Source organism: Agelaius phoeniceus, chromosome 13 (assembly GCF_051311805.1).
Source record: "Agelaius phoeniceus isolate bAgePho1 chromosome 13, bAgePho1.hap1, whole genome shotgun sequence".
Classification (NCBI taxonomy): domain Eukaryota; kingdom Metazoa; phylum Chordata; class Aves; order Passeriformes; family Icteridae; genus Agelaius; species Agelaius phoeniceus.
Window position 1 is genome coordinate 3,667,341 of NC_135277.1, and position 17,857 is coordinate 3,685,197.

Consider the following 17,857-nt stretch of genomic DNA (forward strand, 5'->3'; position numbering starts at 1 on the left):
CCCAGAGGCCCATAAATGCCATCAGAAGCGCCTCTCCGGTTTTGTTTGATGTCGCCGGGGCTGGGCAGCCTCGTGGCTGTTGCTGGGTCCTGATCTAAGGTGATGCTCTCCTTCACTGGTTTTGGATGCTGGAGGTGGGAGTTGAGATTCATTCTTACATCATTTGAGGGTTTTTTCTTTTTTTGTTTTTTCTTTTTTTTTTTCCTAGTTGATATCCCCCAGTTTCAGTGTGGATGACAGCTATTCCTTGCTGCAGCACAGGAGCCACTGGGAAAAGATGGCACTTGGAGCCTTCTTGGAGGACATCTCTGTCCCCCTCCCACTTCTTGGTCTTCTGGTCTTCTTCAACCTCCCACCCTCTGCCAGTGTCTTGCTCCTCCCAGCCTCCCATCCCACTTTTGGGTCTCCCATTTCCTCTCCTTGGAACCCCAACCCCTCCTGGTCTCCAATTCTTTTGCAATCTCCCACTGCCTCCAGGCCTCCCGCTGCATTTTGGCCTCCCATCCATCTTTGGCTCCCCTCCCTTTCTGGCCTCCCATCCCACTATTCAGCCTCCAACCCCTTTTCTGCACCACAACTCTTCCTAAACTCCCACTCCTCTTTTTGGCTGGACACCCCTTTTACAGCTGGACACTCCTCTTACACCCCTTTTTGAACCTCCCATCATTTTGAACCTCTCTCCCCTTCCCTTCTGGGACTGCAGTCCTGTTTTCCTTTTGCTGGGCTTTTTTTTTTTTTCTCTGCCTGCAACCCTGTTTTTAGCCTGGCAGCCTATTTCAGCTGTTTTTCATCCTCTCACCCCTTTTTAGCCCTCTACACTGTTTTGGCCTCCAGCCTCCTCCTGCTGTCCTCCCACCCATGTTTTGGCTGCCCCAGTTTGGGGGCTGGTGAAGGGCAGCACTGCATCTGGGCTATTTTAGATTCTGGAAAACACACCTGAGAGGCTGTTGATCACATTTTTTAACAGCAGGTTGTTTGCAAGGAAACTGCTGAGAGCATTTGCACTCAGAATTTAATCAGTCCCAAAATATTCAGAGGAGCCTCGGTAACAGCGCTGCTCTTCTGCTGTCTGTCAGTCTGTGCAGGGAGAGGTGGCAGATCTGCTCACACAGATGCACCACCTCTGACTTCAGCTGCATCATCCTGTTTTCCTCTGTCCCCACAGCCTTTTGGCTGTGTCTGACCATCAGCTGCAATTGTTATTTAAGGTTAGAAGCCCCAGTACTCTTGGAGAGGGTGGTAGCTCTGAGGTGGTGGTCCTGCCTCAGCTGGGGCAGTGGCACAGGGGCAGGAGAGCCTGGTAAGGGCAGCTCACAGGAGCCAGGCTGGTCTCTCATCTCTTCTTGGCCTTGGTAGCTTGGGTTGAACCTTCAAAATGGGAGTTTCCAGCCTGTGTGTTGATACAACATCTTCCCCAAATTTTCTACACCCCGTTCCACTCTCTGGATCACTCTGGTTGGGAACACACTGGCTGTTTCCACATAGGAGATACATTTTAAAGTTCTTCACATGCACAAACAAATGCATTTCTCAAGCTATGTAATGATTTTCTCTGTTCTATAAAGCAGTGGTGGGACAGACCTTTTCAAATTTATCCCAGTTTTATCTCAGACTTGTCTACACTTCGAGCAATTGGATTGGCAGGACAAATCTTAGCTCTCCTCCTCCCATGCCCTTGCCCATTTTGATGGTCAGCTAAGGGGGATGAGTTTGATTTGTTATTCCAGTCATACTGACCATTAACCCATCCTCATTTAGGACAATATTTAATCACAAGCCCAAAAAGCCTTGCAAGGAGTAATTTTTATAAATGATAGTCTGAGCCATTTGTCCTGCTGAAGGCCTGGAGGGTTAACAACAGGAACATCTGCAAGGCAGTTATTGTGGCAATCAATCCCAAAATACAAATAACTCAATAATTTATAACAGACCCCCACCATTAAATTGTACTGTGCTATTTTCATTTATCTCAGTGCTTATTATGGTGTTACACTGATTTTTAATAATCTCTCTGGCCTTTTCATTTGCCTGCTGGTGCTTGTCAGATTTAGCTCTGGTTTGGTATTGGAGAGCCTGTGAGCCAGGCTGGATCTACCATTTTAATTATTCCAATTCACTGGATGAAACAAATCTGAATTATGAAGTAACATTTAGCCATGTCAGAGTGATGAATTCCTGTCATTCAGAGGAACAAATGCATGCACTTATTTTGTCTTTTCAGGGTTCAGTGATCCAGTCCAAATGTTAACTTTTGCCCCCATTTTGCCCCTCATTAAGTCTGTTTCAGAGAGTAAAGTCACCTGATCCTTACCTCACCTTTGCCATCACCTCTGAAGCAGCACTTTTTTGCTACGTTCAGAACCAAAACAATGATGTGGTTCCTGCTCTGAGATCTTTTATAACACCAAAGCTCTCAACATTCCTGTGCCCTGGACACATCCTCAGCTCTCAGGTGACAGCTCTGGCTCTGTGGTTGGAGAGTGCAGAACTGGAAACCCAGAAATTCAGTGCTGTGAACAGCGGGTGTGAGGACAAGCAGGCAGGAAAGAGGCACAAAGATACGGTGATTTTGGGGAATTGATGCAGTTCCTCTACAGCCTGAGGGCATCTGCATCCTTAGTCATGCAGCAGAGGTGGCTTGTGCAGGGAATGTGCTTCCTGTATTTCCCTGTGTTGGGCTTCTGTCAGGTTTTCCTCGCTAGACAACATCAAAACAGACAGGCAGAGGGTGAAAGCCCTGGGACAGGCGTGTGGGGTGGTGCCAGAGGTTTCTCAGGTGTTATTTGAGTGAGGGCAGAGGCGGTGTTGGGAAGGGCGTTGGGTTGTGCTGGCTGGGGTGAGTTGGGAAAACGAGGTCACTGGGGATGTTGTGCAGCACCGGGAAGGTTTTACAGCAGCAGCCTCGCCTGGGATTTCTGGTTCCTACAGCTCAAGGAGCTCCATGCAAATCCTCATTTCCCAGAGGAGTTGGATCAGGTGCTTGCTCAGGAGGATCCAGTGATTTGGTTTTTAGATATCTTTCACCAGAGAGTTATACAAATCTATATTTTAGAAGGGAGGCCTTTCCACAGCCAGGCCTGCTCACGCTGCTCCTCAGATGGTTTCCACCTCCCAGCAGCCAAGGCTGTGCTCCTGCTCCCTTGGCATTTGGGAGGGGTGGGCTGATCCCCGCCACTGTTCGTGCAGAGGGCTGCGCTCCAGTCCCCATGGAAACAATTTGGAGAGTTTTCCAGCTTGTGTAGCATCGCTGAGCTGTGTTTTGCCTTCCTTTTCACTTCCATAGGGAGGGCGGCAAAGCTTTAACGCATTCATGTTTGAAAAGCACTTTGAGGTGCTTGAGGAAGGTGCTACAGAGGAGAGAAGTGTTATTTCCCAGATGAACTGTTTCTGTTTTGCCCGGAGTCACAGCTGTGAGTGTCGCTCATGGTGGCAGCAGGATGGGGCAGTGGGGTCGCCGTGTCCCCGTGGCCCTCTGGACAGCTCTTCTGCAGAGTCACCTCGACACCAAGGGAAGGCTGAGCAGGACTTCCACAGCTGCAGTCAGGCAGGGAATCCATTCTGGAAAGCTCAGTGGCCTGATTTGCACAGGCAAAATGGAGGGAATTCACCACAAGGAATGGCTCCACACGTGTCAGGTGCAACAGGAGCACAAGGCAGGTGAGAGCTCACAGCGAGGGGAGCTGGGGACCCAGTGCTCCCTTGGATGTGAGGCCCTCCCAGAGCTGTGAGGAGACCCTATTTGTGCTGTAAAATACCCGTGTCAGGGGTGTTTATCCACTCAGGCTCTGCAGTTGGGCCAGTTCCTGCTCCTGACTGTGCGTGCAGAGCGCTCCCAGACTGCTCCGAGCAGGCTCACCCCGATGCTGTGGCAGGGTAAAACCACACACTTGTCTGGAACTCAGGAATGTAACATGCTAGAGCCTAAGGGATTTTACATTTCTATTCCTTACCGAGTGCCTCAGCACCTTCCAGGTACCTGCTGTGCTCCAGACACACCTGAGCTCTGCTAATCCATCTGTACTTGGGAACCACTGCACAGCTCTGGCACTGCTGCATCTAGGAATGGGGCTCCAGTTTCCCCACCCCTCACTCCTCCACCTGCTTCCCACAGGGTGGGTCTCCTGCAAAATCCTCTCCAGTTTCTAGGCACACTGGCCTTCCCAACTCTGGAAGAAGAGCCTGGAGCTGATGACAAGGGTTCCTGAGGATCCTGCCAAGGGGTATTTTGTCTGGGCTGCCTTTTCCTTCCCTCCTTCAATTCTGTTTTGGTTTGGTTTTGACATTTTTTGCAGGGGGATTGGTGGTTGTTTGCATTTTTCTAAATTATTTTTCTAAGCTTATTATTTGAAACTTTCTGAAAAATAACATTATTAACAAACACCAGCTGAATCTGCACTGCCTGCCTTGCCAAGGGTACAGTGAGCTGGGACCACATTACCCCATCTGCTCTTAGTACCAGCAACAATTTAAAAATCCAGTTATAAACCACTTGTTTTAACATTTGAAACAAATCTTTTCCCATACATGCTCTCTCTCCAGTTCAGTGTGATCAGCTAAAAGCAAACTGTACCAAAAAATGAAGGGACTGGTTTCCATCTGTCAGGTCCTCACCTGCCAGGCTGCCCAAACCCTCGGAAGGGAGAGACCATGGGACACTCAGAGTGAGTCCAGCCAGGAGGGGCCCTTTCTGTCACAGCAAGCTTTAGTCAGCTTCAGCCACCCACGAGTACACCCTCACCTCATTCTCGTCCTTCCTGGAAAGGCCCTGGCCCCTTCCAGCCTCTCCCCTTGCTCCTGGCAGTGCCAGCTGCTCCCTCTGCCTGACCTGCCCCTGTTCCCCTTCCCCCTTCCATACATCCTCCCTGTGCTGTTGCTGTGATTCATTAACGCCTCAGAGACACCAGTCTGAGTGGAAAAAACCCAAGCAAGCACCAGGTTGTGCCTCTCTGTACATTTTCTATAGTGACTCACAAGCCTGACCAGGTAACTCCCCTTCCCTCTCACTTAGTCACTCTCTCCCTCCCGGATAGGCTGCTCTGACTCCTCACTTCACTTATTGCTCTTGTTTTCTTTGCTCTTCCCTCCCCAGCTCTACGTGTGAGCTTGAGGATGGGAAGTTCTCCCTCGCCGACCCGTGGCCCACAATGAAGAGCAAAGGAAAACACTGACTGCAGCAACTTTGCCTATGGAGGGAGCACAGGGCAGAGCTGCCCCCCTTTCCCCGCTCGGGCCACGCACAAATTACTTTGTCATTGTGGAGAAACAAATAAGGCTTCGTTCTCATTACCATCCTGATGGGAGTAAACAAGTTTATTTACACTTGAGCACTGCTGAAGAATAAAGTCATAGAGAAAAGTTCAGGGTAGGTGGCCTGTCTTTGTCATTAGGGCCAGCTTTTACAAAATCCCTGCCCGCTCGGCCAGACAGGCTGCTATTCAGGCAGGCCCGGGTTAATGAAAGTACGGTGTGTGCTTGTTAAAAGGAGGACTACAACACTTGTAATCATGGGTGGTCACATTTTTATTTAATGATACGTATCTTTCCTTTCTCCAGCCTTCCCTCGTAACCCTTTCCTCCCACTCAGCCATCCTTCTGCAGTGACTAATTGTGAGTCCTCAACTAATTATGAGTCCTCAACTAAAATCTGATAGCAGGGCCCCAACCAGCTAAACCCACTAAACGAGTGATTTTTCTTTTAAAATAATCTGTTCATTAACAGCCCTGGGATTCTGTCAGAGCAAAAAGCCCTCGGAGCATGAGGGGCCCCACATGTGTAATCGCTGGAGCTAAGATAATAATAAAAGGACAACTGCAAACAAACTTTGGAGAAGAAAGGGCTGCGAAACAGAACTGCTTCCTCTCTTTCAAGGCCTTCGTGTGGCCCCGGTGATAAATCTGTTGGGACAAGGATACTTCAAAGCCAGAGGTCGAACTCTGCTCTCATTTGTGCAAGTCTCACAACTTGTGTCAATGGAGTTTCACCCAGGCAGGAGGCTCAGACCTGCTGTTCTGCTCTCATGAATGCAGTGAAAGGCAGAGCCAGCCACGATGGGGAAAAGTATCTATTTATCTATGACACGACCTTGCTGAAGTGCTGAGTACAATCAAGCCACACTAGAAAACCTCCCAATGTCTCCCAACTTTCCAGCTATTTCTAAAGACTAACCAGTCTGAAGTGCTTGTGTCTGGGCTGAGGAGAAGTTCAAACTCAAATGTATTTTTTTGGCATGTCCTGGGTGTATTAAGGATTCTCACTGAAGGATGTGCTCACACAAAGGCGACACTCACTCAGCATTTTCACCTGCCTGTTGCAGGCTGTTGGTTCTTTCTGTGGTCATGGATGGAAGGTTTGTCTGTGCATACTCCACAGTCATTCTTGAACTTCACAGTCATTTTTGACAGAGGAGCAGAGATGTGAGGACCCTAAATTTTTCCATTTTTAGAAAACCCGCAGCTGTGTGAGAAGCTGATGCTTTGGTACATGTGAATTATCACTGTCACTGGGGTATCTTATTCACAAGCATTTTCCACTGTCACTTAGGAATCTAAAACCCAGTTACAGGCAGTTTTGGGAATGGAGAAGGGCCCCTTCTCATTGAGACTTCCCATCTGCTGATCACCCCATCCATTGAGGACAGGGAGAGCAAAACATTAAAGACAAAGTGTTGTGCAATGATGTTACTTAGTTACACTCTTTGTTTCTTTATGAGGTTGGAATAGACCTCACCTTGGTGTTCCTGCCCTACCTCGCGCTTCCCTCACCCAGCAGGGCCCAAAAATGTCAGTCCCCACATCCCATCCGAGGCCTGGGGCAGCACTCAGCAGGAAGAGCTGCCTCTGATACCGAGTGCAGAGGGAGCAACATCAACGTGTCACTGCCTGCCCCAGTGCTCCCAGCACTCCCTGGCCCTATTTTCACCTCTGTTTCAAGGCATATTTATTATTCCAGAGGAAACAGCCTGCTGGCTCTATGAGTTATGATGAGAGGGAAGGAAGGACTTCCAGACTTGGGTCAGCCTGAGCCTCAGCCTGTTTCAGGTTCAGCAAGGAAATCCCAGGTGGCTGAAGGTACAATTCAGCAGTACTTGCCACAAATCAGTTGGAATTCTCTCCATCAAGGTTCCCATTACATTCTGAAGGGGCACTGCTGGTGATGAGCATCACCAAGGGCTTTGGTCTGGTGGGGCACTGAGGCTGTGCCCAGGCAGGAGGGGAACAGAGAGCGTGGCTGAGGCTGCAGGTGGCAAACAGGTCAGCATGGCCTCTGAAGCAGTGCAGACTGATACATTTGTTAAATAAACATGCTGAGGTAACTGGCAGTGCTAAACAATGTGCATAACTAATACTCATGGCTTGAAAATCGTCAACCTCCCCAAGCGCTTTGCACATATTAGCGAGCAACCCGTGGAGCACGGCTGCTCTCCCCAGTGGGAGGCAAACTGAGATCCAGAGGGTGAAGGATTCCAATCCCTGGTGATGTCCCTCAGTTTGGGAGCCCAATTTGAGCCCCTCTAAACTCGAGGAAATTCTTTGAAAAAGGGAGATGAGAACGAGGAGGTTATTGCAGAATGGCAGGGGCTGTATCTCTGTATTTGCAGCAAAGATTAATTTGGGTGAAGAAATTTCAAAGTGGTAATGTGAACCTCTCCCTTTATCTTTCATGCTCAGAGGCAGAAACAATCCCAAGCAGGGAATCAGGAATAGCCAATCCAAGGCCAGCCTGGATGGGGCTTTGGGCACCCTGGTCTAGTGGAATGTGAACCTGCCCATGGCAGGGGTGTGGAACAAGGTGATCTTTAAGGTCCCTCCCACCCCTAGAATTCCATGATTCTATGATTCAAAGGCCTCGCCTGAGCTCTGCAGCTACCAAAGGCACCTCTGAGTGTTTTCCTTCACCTTTTCCTCTTTTTTTCCTGGCTCTTTCCCCATCATTTACAGAAAGCATCATCGGTGGTGTGAGGGTTAATGAACACCTTGCTACAGCGAGGCACAAACTCATGAGTCTTCATGTTGTCACGAAGGTGTTGCTGAGCTTACGCTGCATGAAATATCCCAGAACTCCTGCAAACTGTGGGATTTAAATTCACAGGCTATAATTACAGAGTCTCCAGCACCCTCCCACACTTTGCAATGCCTTCACAAGTGGGAGCAGCAGGAACACCTGTCCCGGGCTCCTGTGGGCTTGTAGGTCCTTGCCTGCAGCCAGGCAGGGCTTGCTCCCTGGCAGGAGGCTCCCAGCAAAGCCTCCTGCCACGCTGGGATGATGGGCTGGGAGCCTGGGCTCCCCTGGCTGTGCTTAGGAAACAGCCCAAGGCAGAGTCAGCACGGTCACGTTTGCAAACAGGTGCTCACAGCCAGGTTAATTGGATGCCATTTCACAGCCAGCTTGATGACAGCCTTGAACACAAGGTTTGGAGGATTTGGAGAAGCAAGGGAATGAAAAGAACTTTCCTGGGATTGCTCCTTTCTGAGGGAGCCTGGGGAACATCACAAGTGTGAACCCCAGCAATGCTCCTGAGACTCTTGGGGCTCCCCCAGATCAGCATCAGCACAGCAGACTTGGTGCTATTCTGGTTCCCAGGGTGGGGACCAGCTCTGATCATGGATGCTGTGGTGTAAATCAGGTGCACATAGAAGGGGCAGGTTCAGCAGGGGGTGAGGGAATGGTTAAATTGGTATAAAATCCAAAAATGCCATCCTGTGGAGATCTTAGCCTTAGTTAGGCCAGTACTGCTTGAGGTGGGGATCACCTTCACACATCTCCTGTGCCCTGGCAGGGACCCAGGGGCTCTGGGGACAGACCAGAGAGTCCCTCAGAGGTTCCAGGGTGTCTGTTTTGAGCGTGGATCCACCCCAGCCAGGGCAGGTTCCTCCATGGCACACAGCAGGGTCTCCTCGGAGCGTTTGGAGCTGCTTGGGAGCTGATGTCATGAGGGCTCTGCCCAGACTGGCACAGGCAGGCTCTGCACAGAGGTGGTTCTCTCTGCCTCCAGGGCACTTTTTGGAGAGTCTTCCACAGCATCCTCCCCTCCCTGCCCCTGCAGCTGAGCAGCAAAGCAAGGAGGAGAAGGAGGAGGAGGAGGAGGAGGAGAACTTCCCAGGGCCACCTCAGGAGCGTGGCTGCAGCCTTACCCCACAAATCCTCCTGCCAAGTGGGTAAATGTAGAGGCTGGAGCTGCCAAGGATATCCACAGCCACCAGTCAAAATGCAGCAGCTCTGGTGATGGTGGAGCCCTGGGTTGTGTGGGGACAGGGACACCCCCATTGCGTGGGGTAAGTGCATTCCTGCTGGAAAAGCTCCTCAGCTCCTTCTCTATCCTTATGTGCTTAATTTTTTTTTATCCTGTGCTGGTGCTTATCTCATCCCATAGTGATACAGGAGGGTATTTCTCTCCATAATGAGTTGGAGAATTGATACTGAGTCCTCCTTTGTGGCAGGAGCTGCATTTAGTGCTGCCTTGCTGCAATGCCTGTCCCTGTGTTTGTGTTTGCCTTCCCCCTCCATTCCTTGGCCCCTGCTGCAGCAGGACCCCCACACCTGGGATGAGCCTGTGACTCCTTCAGCCCCCTCTGCCCACAGCCCTTTGCTCTCCCACCCCCTGGCTGTTCTAGCAACGAGTCCTGGAGCTGCAGGAAGGACCCTCACAGCCCCTCTGGCATCCCAGTGCACAAACATCTCTGCATCCCAGAGGAGCAGGGGGACACGGAGCCCCTCAGGGGGAGCAAGGGCCCTCTGTGGCCTCTGCTCCAGCCTGTCCTGGTGGGACACCAGAGGGGCCAACTGCACCCCTGAGCAGCTCCTGCAGCCTGTGCTGGCATGACCCTGCCTGACCTTGGCAGCACTTGTGTCTCTGACTCCTCTCTGCCTGGACTGGGCTGACATGGAACACCCCAAACTCTCATTTACTGGCAGCCATTATCACTGGGGCTTTATTGGCCCTTAGCAGTTGCTCCTCTGTGGTCTCACTCCGAGGTGCCTGATGCAGAATCTGATAAAGGGCACCTGATATCACTGTGAATAGCTGATGTAAACTTAGCAGACAGTCCTGTGACACATCATGTGGGCAAATTAATAAACCCCTTCCCAATAAATTCAGCATATGTCCTATAATCCCAGTTCAAGGGCATCTCTTATGTCAACATCACTAAGTTAGCTACTCTGCTCCCCTGGGAATGCAGCACCAGGACTGTTCTGGCCAGAGGAATTCCCCCTCTTGCCACCACAGAACAGCAGCTCTGGCTGCTGTGGGAGTCAGCTTTGTGCTGGGACATCCATCAGCTCAGGGGCAGAGCAGCTCCAGCCCAGGGCTCTGGTTTCTGCAGGGTCACAGGCTGAGACCCCAGTGTGGGACACCAGGGTCCCCACCTGACAGTGGGGTGTCCAGGGCAATGGCACTGCTGGGACCAGCATTTCCCACTGGTTTCTCGTTCCCACTGCTGGGGTTCCCTCCTGCAGAGCTCCCGTGCTGCTGCTGAGGCAGCTGAGCCCCCCCTCAAGGGCTCTGGAGCTCTCCCATCAGGATCCCTGCAGGGCCTGGGCTCTGCTGCTGCAGGAGGGTGCCCCCAGCACTGCTCAGGGTCTGCTCTGTGCTTTTCTGTGGGAATAATCCCAGTGCTGTGTGTGCTGGAGCAATGGGCAGCATCCCTCCCGTGCCAGACATCAGACACCCCTTCAAAAAGGGCCCCTTCTGCCCCCACATTCCCACTGGGATCAGCGCATTGTGGCTCCTCAAATGAGCTGTTTCAGTGATTATTTTGCCCTTGCCCAAACAAAAAAGCAACCAGAGGCATATGAAAAATGCAGAAATAGCTTTTTGTTTTTCAGAGTCCCCAGATGATCTGATTGAGGAACCAAAACATTTACAGGAGGACTCAGAGCCATTCTCTTGGCTCTGCGTGTCTCACAGGACCGAGTCGTTTGTCACAGTGCTCCAAACCACCCTCCCATCAGCCAGCAGCTCTCCGGGGATCTGCACAACCCATCAGCATCAGGGCAACCCCACGGGGGCCCAGGGCCACCCACGGAGCTCCACCAGCACCGCACTCACTCCAGAGGGCTGAGCCAGCCCTGGGTGTCCATCCAGGCTCCTTCAGGAGCAGCTCTGAGCTCCAAGGCTCTCTGCAGAGCCACCACCGAGGTCCCTGCTCAGCCTCACACCCTCCCTGTGCTCTGTGAGGTCCCCTCGGCCCTGTTTGCTCTCCAGGAGCTGCTCCTGTCCCCACAGCCCCAGCCATCCCTCCCTGCACACTCGGCTCGCTCCCGGCATTGTTCCCCAGCGGGTTTTCATTTGAAGGGTTTCATTAAATTATCGCACAACATCACTTGGTACACAACTACAAATTAATTTAGTCAGTTTGCATTTGGCTGACCTAATATTCATTATATTCCAGTCAAGTGGATGTGTTTGCTGTTTGACGGGCTGCTCCTCGATAAGATACGTGGTCCAAAGTACCGTACTTAGAACTAGAGGTAATATTTACAGACACTCCATGCAAATACTGCAATTACCTGATTAATTATAGCCCTTCTGTTTGGTTCTGCAGATCACACTCTTATCCCTCCCTTCCCCATTTCCATATTTGTCTATAATACGTGGGAATAGCCTTTAGATCTATACAAAGCAAAGCTGGATGTTTTTTAAACACTCTGTGGTCACTCAGAGCCCTCCTCTCCCCAGTGCTGTGCCTGCCTGCAGAGGTTTGTTGTGCCTGGGATTCATGGAGCATTACCAGTGCTGCATTTTAATAACAATCTCAGGCCAGGAGATTGGAAATTGGAATCTAAACATAGCCCTGAAGAAGGACGAAAAAGGAAGTCAAGAGGGACTTGGAAATAGTGTTAAATGTGCAGGAGTGCTGTAACTGCAGCTCTCCTTAACTGCAGGAATAAGCACCCTCAGACTGTGCTCTGGAGATGGACAGACAGACAGATGGACAAAGAAATCTTACTGTTACACAGCACTTTTCATCCTGGGATCAAAAACACTTTAAAAACTCTGTGAAACTGAGCAAAAGACAGCTGCTGTCCCTGCAGTCACCTGTCCCTGCAGCACCAGCAAACATTATCAGCTGGTTCCTCTGCCCATGGTTTACTTTATTTTTTTAAAAATTTATGGTCAATCAGAGAGAAAGATTCAGGCATCAACATTTGCCTTCATTCTTGTCTGACAAGAATGTTCTGTGTTTTGCCCTTCCAATGTCAATGAAGTAATTTGTGATGGAGTGGAGTCACTCGTCCAGTTTAGGAGGGCCTGGAGATGGGTGGTTTTGCAACCCAGCCAAAGGCAGAGGTGTTTCCTGTGGCTCAGGAGGGAGGATGGCTCTGCCCCACACCTCACTGAGGTTCTCATGGGGCAGCCTGGGCAGAGGTGACCCCCTCCACCCAGAGGAGGGACCCAAAGCAGAGCAGTGGGATGGACTCTGCCCAAGCAGCTGCAGTGGCACTTGGCACATCAGCATTCCAGCTAAAGCCCCATCCATTCTCCTCAGAGCACAGTGTGAGTGGCACTGGGGCTGGGCAGAGGGGAACCCTGCCCCTGGCTTGGCCATGTTTCCAAATCCCTTTCCCACGTGGGAGAGCCCCAGCACCTCTGTGCACTTCCCAAAAGAGGTGATGGGAAGGGCTGGGGGACTGGAAAGTGCTCCCAGCCTGATGGCACTGGCACAGGAGTGGGATGGACAAAGGAAGCAATGGAAAGGAGCACTTGAGCTCAGACTGGCCCCATCACCCAGCTCAGCATTTTCTTACCTTTGTAGGATCCTCCCTCTGCCACCTCACCCTCCCCTTGCCCAGCTGGGACTGGGCACCTTCAGCCTCTGCTCTTCCTCACCTGCCTGCAGGTACAACTTTTCCCTCACCCCTTCCCTGATCCCTGCCCAGTGCCAGCCTTCCTGCCCCCTGCCAGGAGCTTTCCTAGGGCCTTCCTTTTGTGCTTAAGCACCTTGCAGTCAGGGACCCTACAGCAATGCAGTCTCATTATCTGCCTGCCAAACCCATCAATGAGAGGATCTCCAAGGTGAAATAAAACCATGCATTACAAATGAAATGCTCTGCTGCTCTCCTTTGCCTCCTGCCATCACCGGAGATCTTTGTGGTTAGTCTGCAAGACAGCTCTTCCCTGCTAATTAACATTTAAAAGTCTTCCTCTCTCACCCTGCCACCGTGACACAGGGGCTGCTATCGCCCCGGTTGTTCCTTGAAATAATTCATCACTTGGGAAACACCAGAGGCTCATTGTAATCCCACAGACCTGGCCTAAAACCAGAGCTGTCCTCCTGCATTCCGTACTGTGGTCTCTGCAAGGACTGGCTGGGGATGTCAACCAGGTTTGATTCTCAGAAAACACCTTCCCAAACTGTGTGTGTCTGATTTTAAAAGCAGGATTTTGCTGTTCACGTCAGTAAATAGTCTGAGCAATGAAAACATTCTGTGCGACCTGTGAAAAATCACTGAATATATGTGTGTTTCCAGCTCTCTGTTGCAATTCCAACCATTTTTGTACCTGGGGAGAAAAATTGTCCTTTACTTTACATATTTGCAGTGCTTAGTACAAGGGTCTAATTCCTCAAAGCTTTTCTCTTGTCGTAAAAAACACATCAAATACAATTTACCTACATCTTCAGCTCCCATAGGGGAGCAGAGGAACGTGGGGGACAAAGGCACTGCTGAGTCCCCATTTCCACGGGGCTGTGCTGGGCTGTCAGGTCATGGTGTGCATTGCAAAAGGACCCCCAAACCACCTGGGCATCAACATCAGAGGGATGGTGCCCACCCTGTGCCCACCCTGGCTACAAACCTGCAGAATCAGGGAAAACCCAACCTCTCACCTCCCATATCCAGCCTCATACCGTGCTGGCAGATGCTCCTCTTCTCTCTGTTCATGGAATCTTGCAGCAGCAATGAACTTTGGAGGTCTTAACAGTTCTGGTCCTGCCTCCTTTTCCTTCCAGTGATATTCCCAGTGCCAGATGGAGAGCAGACTGGTTTTCAGTGTAACCCAGCCATTACCCACCAACTGCTCCTGCCACAGAGCTGGTTGTGCTCGGGCTTTATGCAAACACCTCTGAGGCTTTTATCAGGGATTTTGTAGTTGGACCTGTGCTTCATTTAGTCAGGGGAGAAAACAACAGAGTGGATCTCCACAGCACTGGCTCAGCCTTGGAAGGTGGAGGAAAAGTATTAAATCAATGACTGTCAATGTCTCTGGTCTAAAGCAGCAGTTCCCAAGCTCACTTTGCTCAGGGACTATTGACATGACAGCAGGAGTGCTCTGGGGTTTGCTCCAGTTCCTGCAGCTCTGTTGATTTGCCATGGGATGTGATGGGGGATCTGCAGGACCATGCACAGCTCTGACAGAGCAGAGTGTCTGTGCCACAGCCTGTGCCAAGGGTGGGCAAATGTCACCCCAGGAGCAGGCCTGGCAGGGGAGCCTCCCTTGTTTTTATGTTCTTCAGCCTGGTTTTGGTCTTGTAGTGCTGCCCTGCAGCAAGAGCCCTTGAAGGCTACTGGAAATAATCTCATAAATAGAGCGGCACCCTCTGGGAATGTCATGGCACAGCAAATCCCATGGTTGCTTTTATGGGATGTGTTGCTTGAACCAACAACCCCCTAAAGAAGAAGGATCTTGCACATATGTGTGCTGTACAGGAGCCAAAACCTGGACTGTCCCACCAGGAGCTGCCTCTCACTCTCTGTAGAGCACAGGAGAGTCAAGTTTAATCCAAACCAGCTGCACCTGTGAAGATCCAGCTCATGGTATAAGATGTGAAGGGCCAAGTCTTGATGATTACTTGGAAACGTGAGCCTTGGAGAAAGAGTCACAGTTTTGGGAGCGGATGATGACAGAACGGTAAATTACATAATGTCCCATCAACGGAGCCCGTTCCTAGCCCAATTACCCGTCCCAGCAGCCCCATGCAGTTGATTGCAGCGTTATATAAAGGGCTTTTCATTAGTCAGAGAGTCACAAAGGGAGCTCTTTCCACGTCCTCTTTAGGATTACTTAACCATCACTCTGGACAAGACCAGCGGGGCTTTATTGGGATGTGTCAGAACAATACCCACCAACCTTTCCTCAAGCACGTCCGCTCCCCTCAGGCATCATCCCGCAGAGGGTTCAGGGACACGGTGGTGGCTTCGAGGCAGGGTTACCCACACACCGTGTCCTGGGGTGGAGGGAGGTCCGCTGTGCCTCTGCCAGGGCAAGACATCTCCAGCTTGGAGCACCTGGGCCTCTGGTGTGGGCTGAGCAGGGCAGTGAAACCCACCCTGCACCCAAAATGAGCCCCCTGAGCACTGGTGGGCTGCTGGAGCTCCTCTGCTGCCACAGCCAAACAAATGCAGCGGCAGCACTTTGCAGATATCCCTGCCTTGCTCCTGCAGGCCAGGGATTGACAGGCTTTTCCAATTTCCCCTGACCTGGAGTACATAATAAAGATGCAGAGCGCTTGTGACAGCAGCTCTGGGTTGGTGATGTTTCACCACAGTGGAGGATGTGGCCAGGGAAGCAGGTCCTGATCACGTCCTTATCGCTGCCTGCTGATGTGACCTTCCCCAGGTTGCCTAATATAGCTCGTCCGCATTTCCCTCTCCCCGTGGCAGAGATAATAACAGTTCCTGGGTGTTGCAGAACTCATTCATTCCCATTTGTTTCTGGTATCTCAGATTATCAAAGAGCAGTCAGGAGGAAGACTGGCAAAGAACAAGCTCTTATTCACTTGTCAGTTAGAAACAGTAACCTATTTTAGACTAAAAACGGGGGGGAAAAAATAATCCTGATAGAGGTTGTTCCTTGGCTTTTCCTGCTGCTCAATTTAAAATCTCCCCCAGCCTCCACCCTGCCACGGCTGGGGTGAAATGTTGACCATTTCACAGAGCACCAAATTGGTGTCTTCCCTCCCCTGGCAGGAATGACAATGCAAACAAAAATAGATAATGCATTTAAAAAATCTCCAGTGGATCGTCATGGCAATAAATAATTGTAGCATGTTGCCATAGTAACTCTGGCTGTAATAAAGAGAGGCCTATCTGCAGCTTAGCTAAATTTAGTTGTTCCAAACTATTAAAAATATTTTCAAATACTCTGGTAACTCTTTTTAACATTTTCTGGGGTTGGAAGCAAGACTTAATCTTCATTCATGCCTTTGTGTTGTCTCCATATTCCAAATACATTTCATCACTGAAATAATCAATGCCATCCAATTAAAAAGTTGTTAAACTGAGGAAATTGCTGAGGATCTTTCTGTTTCCCACCTCTTGGAGCCTTTTCACCTGGAAGTGTAAAATCTGTATATTGAAGATTCCCATTCTGCCAGGCCTGGTGGGAGGCCAGGATCCAGCCCCAGCACATACTGGTGGGCACTGGGAGATGAGAGGGGAAAGAGCTGTGTATGGGCTTTTTGGGGGGAATGGGTTTGGGGGCCTGAGCCCTCAGCTAACACAGAGGAGTGTGGGGATGCTGTGCAGAACAGATGGGATCTCTCCAGTCCCAAACTGGGTTGGGTGTAACTTTCCCAGTTACCTGTCTTGTTTAAAACAAAGCCACATCTAATGACATTTAAACACTGCTCAGAAGTTCCAAATCCCTCCCTGCCTCCCCCAACTCACTGCCTGTTTGAACTGGAGCTACATCCTGTCTGGAAACCTCTCCTGTACCAAATAGGCTTTATTTTCCCAGAAGGAAGCCTTAACACCTGTAATTCCAGATTTTTTTTCAGGCTTTGACATAAGTTGGTCTCTTCCAGCTACGTCTCTCTGGGAGGAGGAATGGCAACACACTGTGGGGGGTGTTCAATTAATTCATTTTCTTGGTGGTGCCACCTTTGGGCTGAAAATCCCTGAGTTTCCCCTCAGCCGCGTTGTTCTGCTCCTCCTCAGCAGGAAGGAGCTTCACTCTTGTCCCCAGGGACAGGGTTTCCAGGTTGCCAGCTCTCAAAGGCGCTCTCTGCCTCCTTGGCTTCACATTTCTGAGCTTATCTGGCTCCACGAGAGCGAAACTCCCGGAACCGGAGCCTTTAATGCTCAATAGCGGGGCTGTGGTTCCCCAAAATCCCCTGGGACCCAGAGCCACAGGCATGGGGCCTCCTCCCCACCTCCCCCAGGACCCTCTGCTGCTGCTGCCTGCAGGATCAGCTTGCTGGAGTTGTCTGGGATTTCTCCATTCCTCAAGGAAAAGGTTTCCAGCTGCGCTAATGTGGGTTTTTCCTGCAGAGGGTGAATTTAAGCCTCGTGTCTGAGATGGCTGCAGGGCAGCAGGGGAGTCTGTGCCATGGCCTGGGCTCTGTCCTGCAAGTCCTGGCAGCAGCAGATTTCCCTTGTTTTGGTGGGACCTGCTCAGGACACCTCTCTGTCCGTCCCAGGAAGGCTGAAGTCAGCTCTTGCTGTCTTGCTTGAATTTTCTAAGCCACAGAGCAAGAGAATCCCAGAATGGTTTGTCTGAGAAGGGACCTCAAAGCTCATCTCTAATCCCCTGTCACAGGCAGGGACACCTTCCCCTGCACCAGGGTGTTTAAAGCCTCATCCATCCTTGAAACATGTTAATGACCTCTTTCACAAGCAAAGCCAAGTTTCTAAAAGGCACTTTGCAGTGCTCTAGTATCGTCTGAAAAGAAACAAAAGCAAGTCATTCCATTGTTTTCTTACTGACAAGAGACTGCAGCCTATGGCTCAAAAACAAAACAGCATAAAAACAGGATGAGCAGCTCCGTAGGCAGAAATACTTAAATTCCAAATAACCGCATGATTTAGGAGAAAAAGAAACTATGCATGCCTGCTTGCCCCGATGCAAAACCAGGGGAAAGCATTTGGAGTGCTCTTAACACACCAGTGCCTGTAATTATGGAAGTTTCCTTCCCTGAG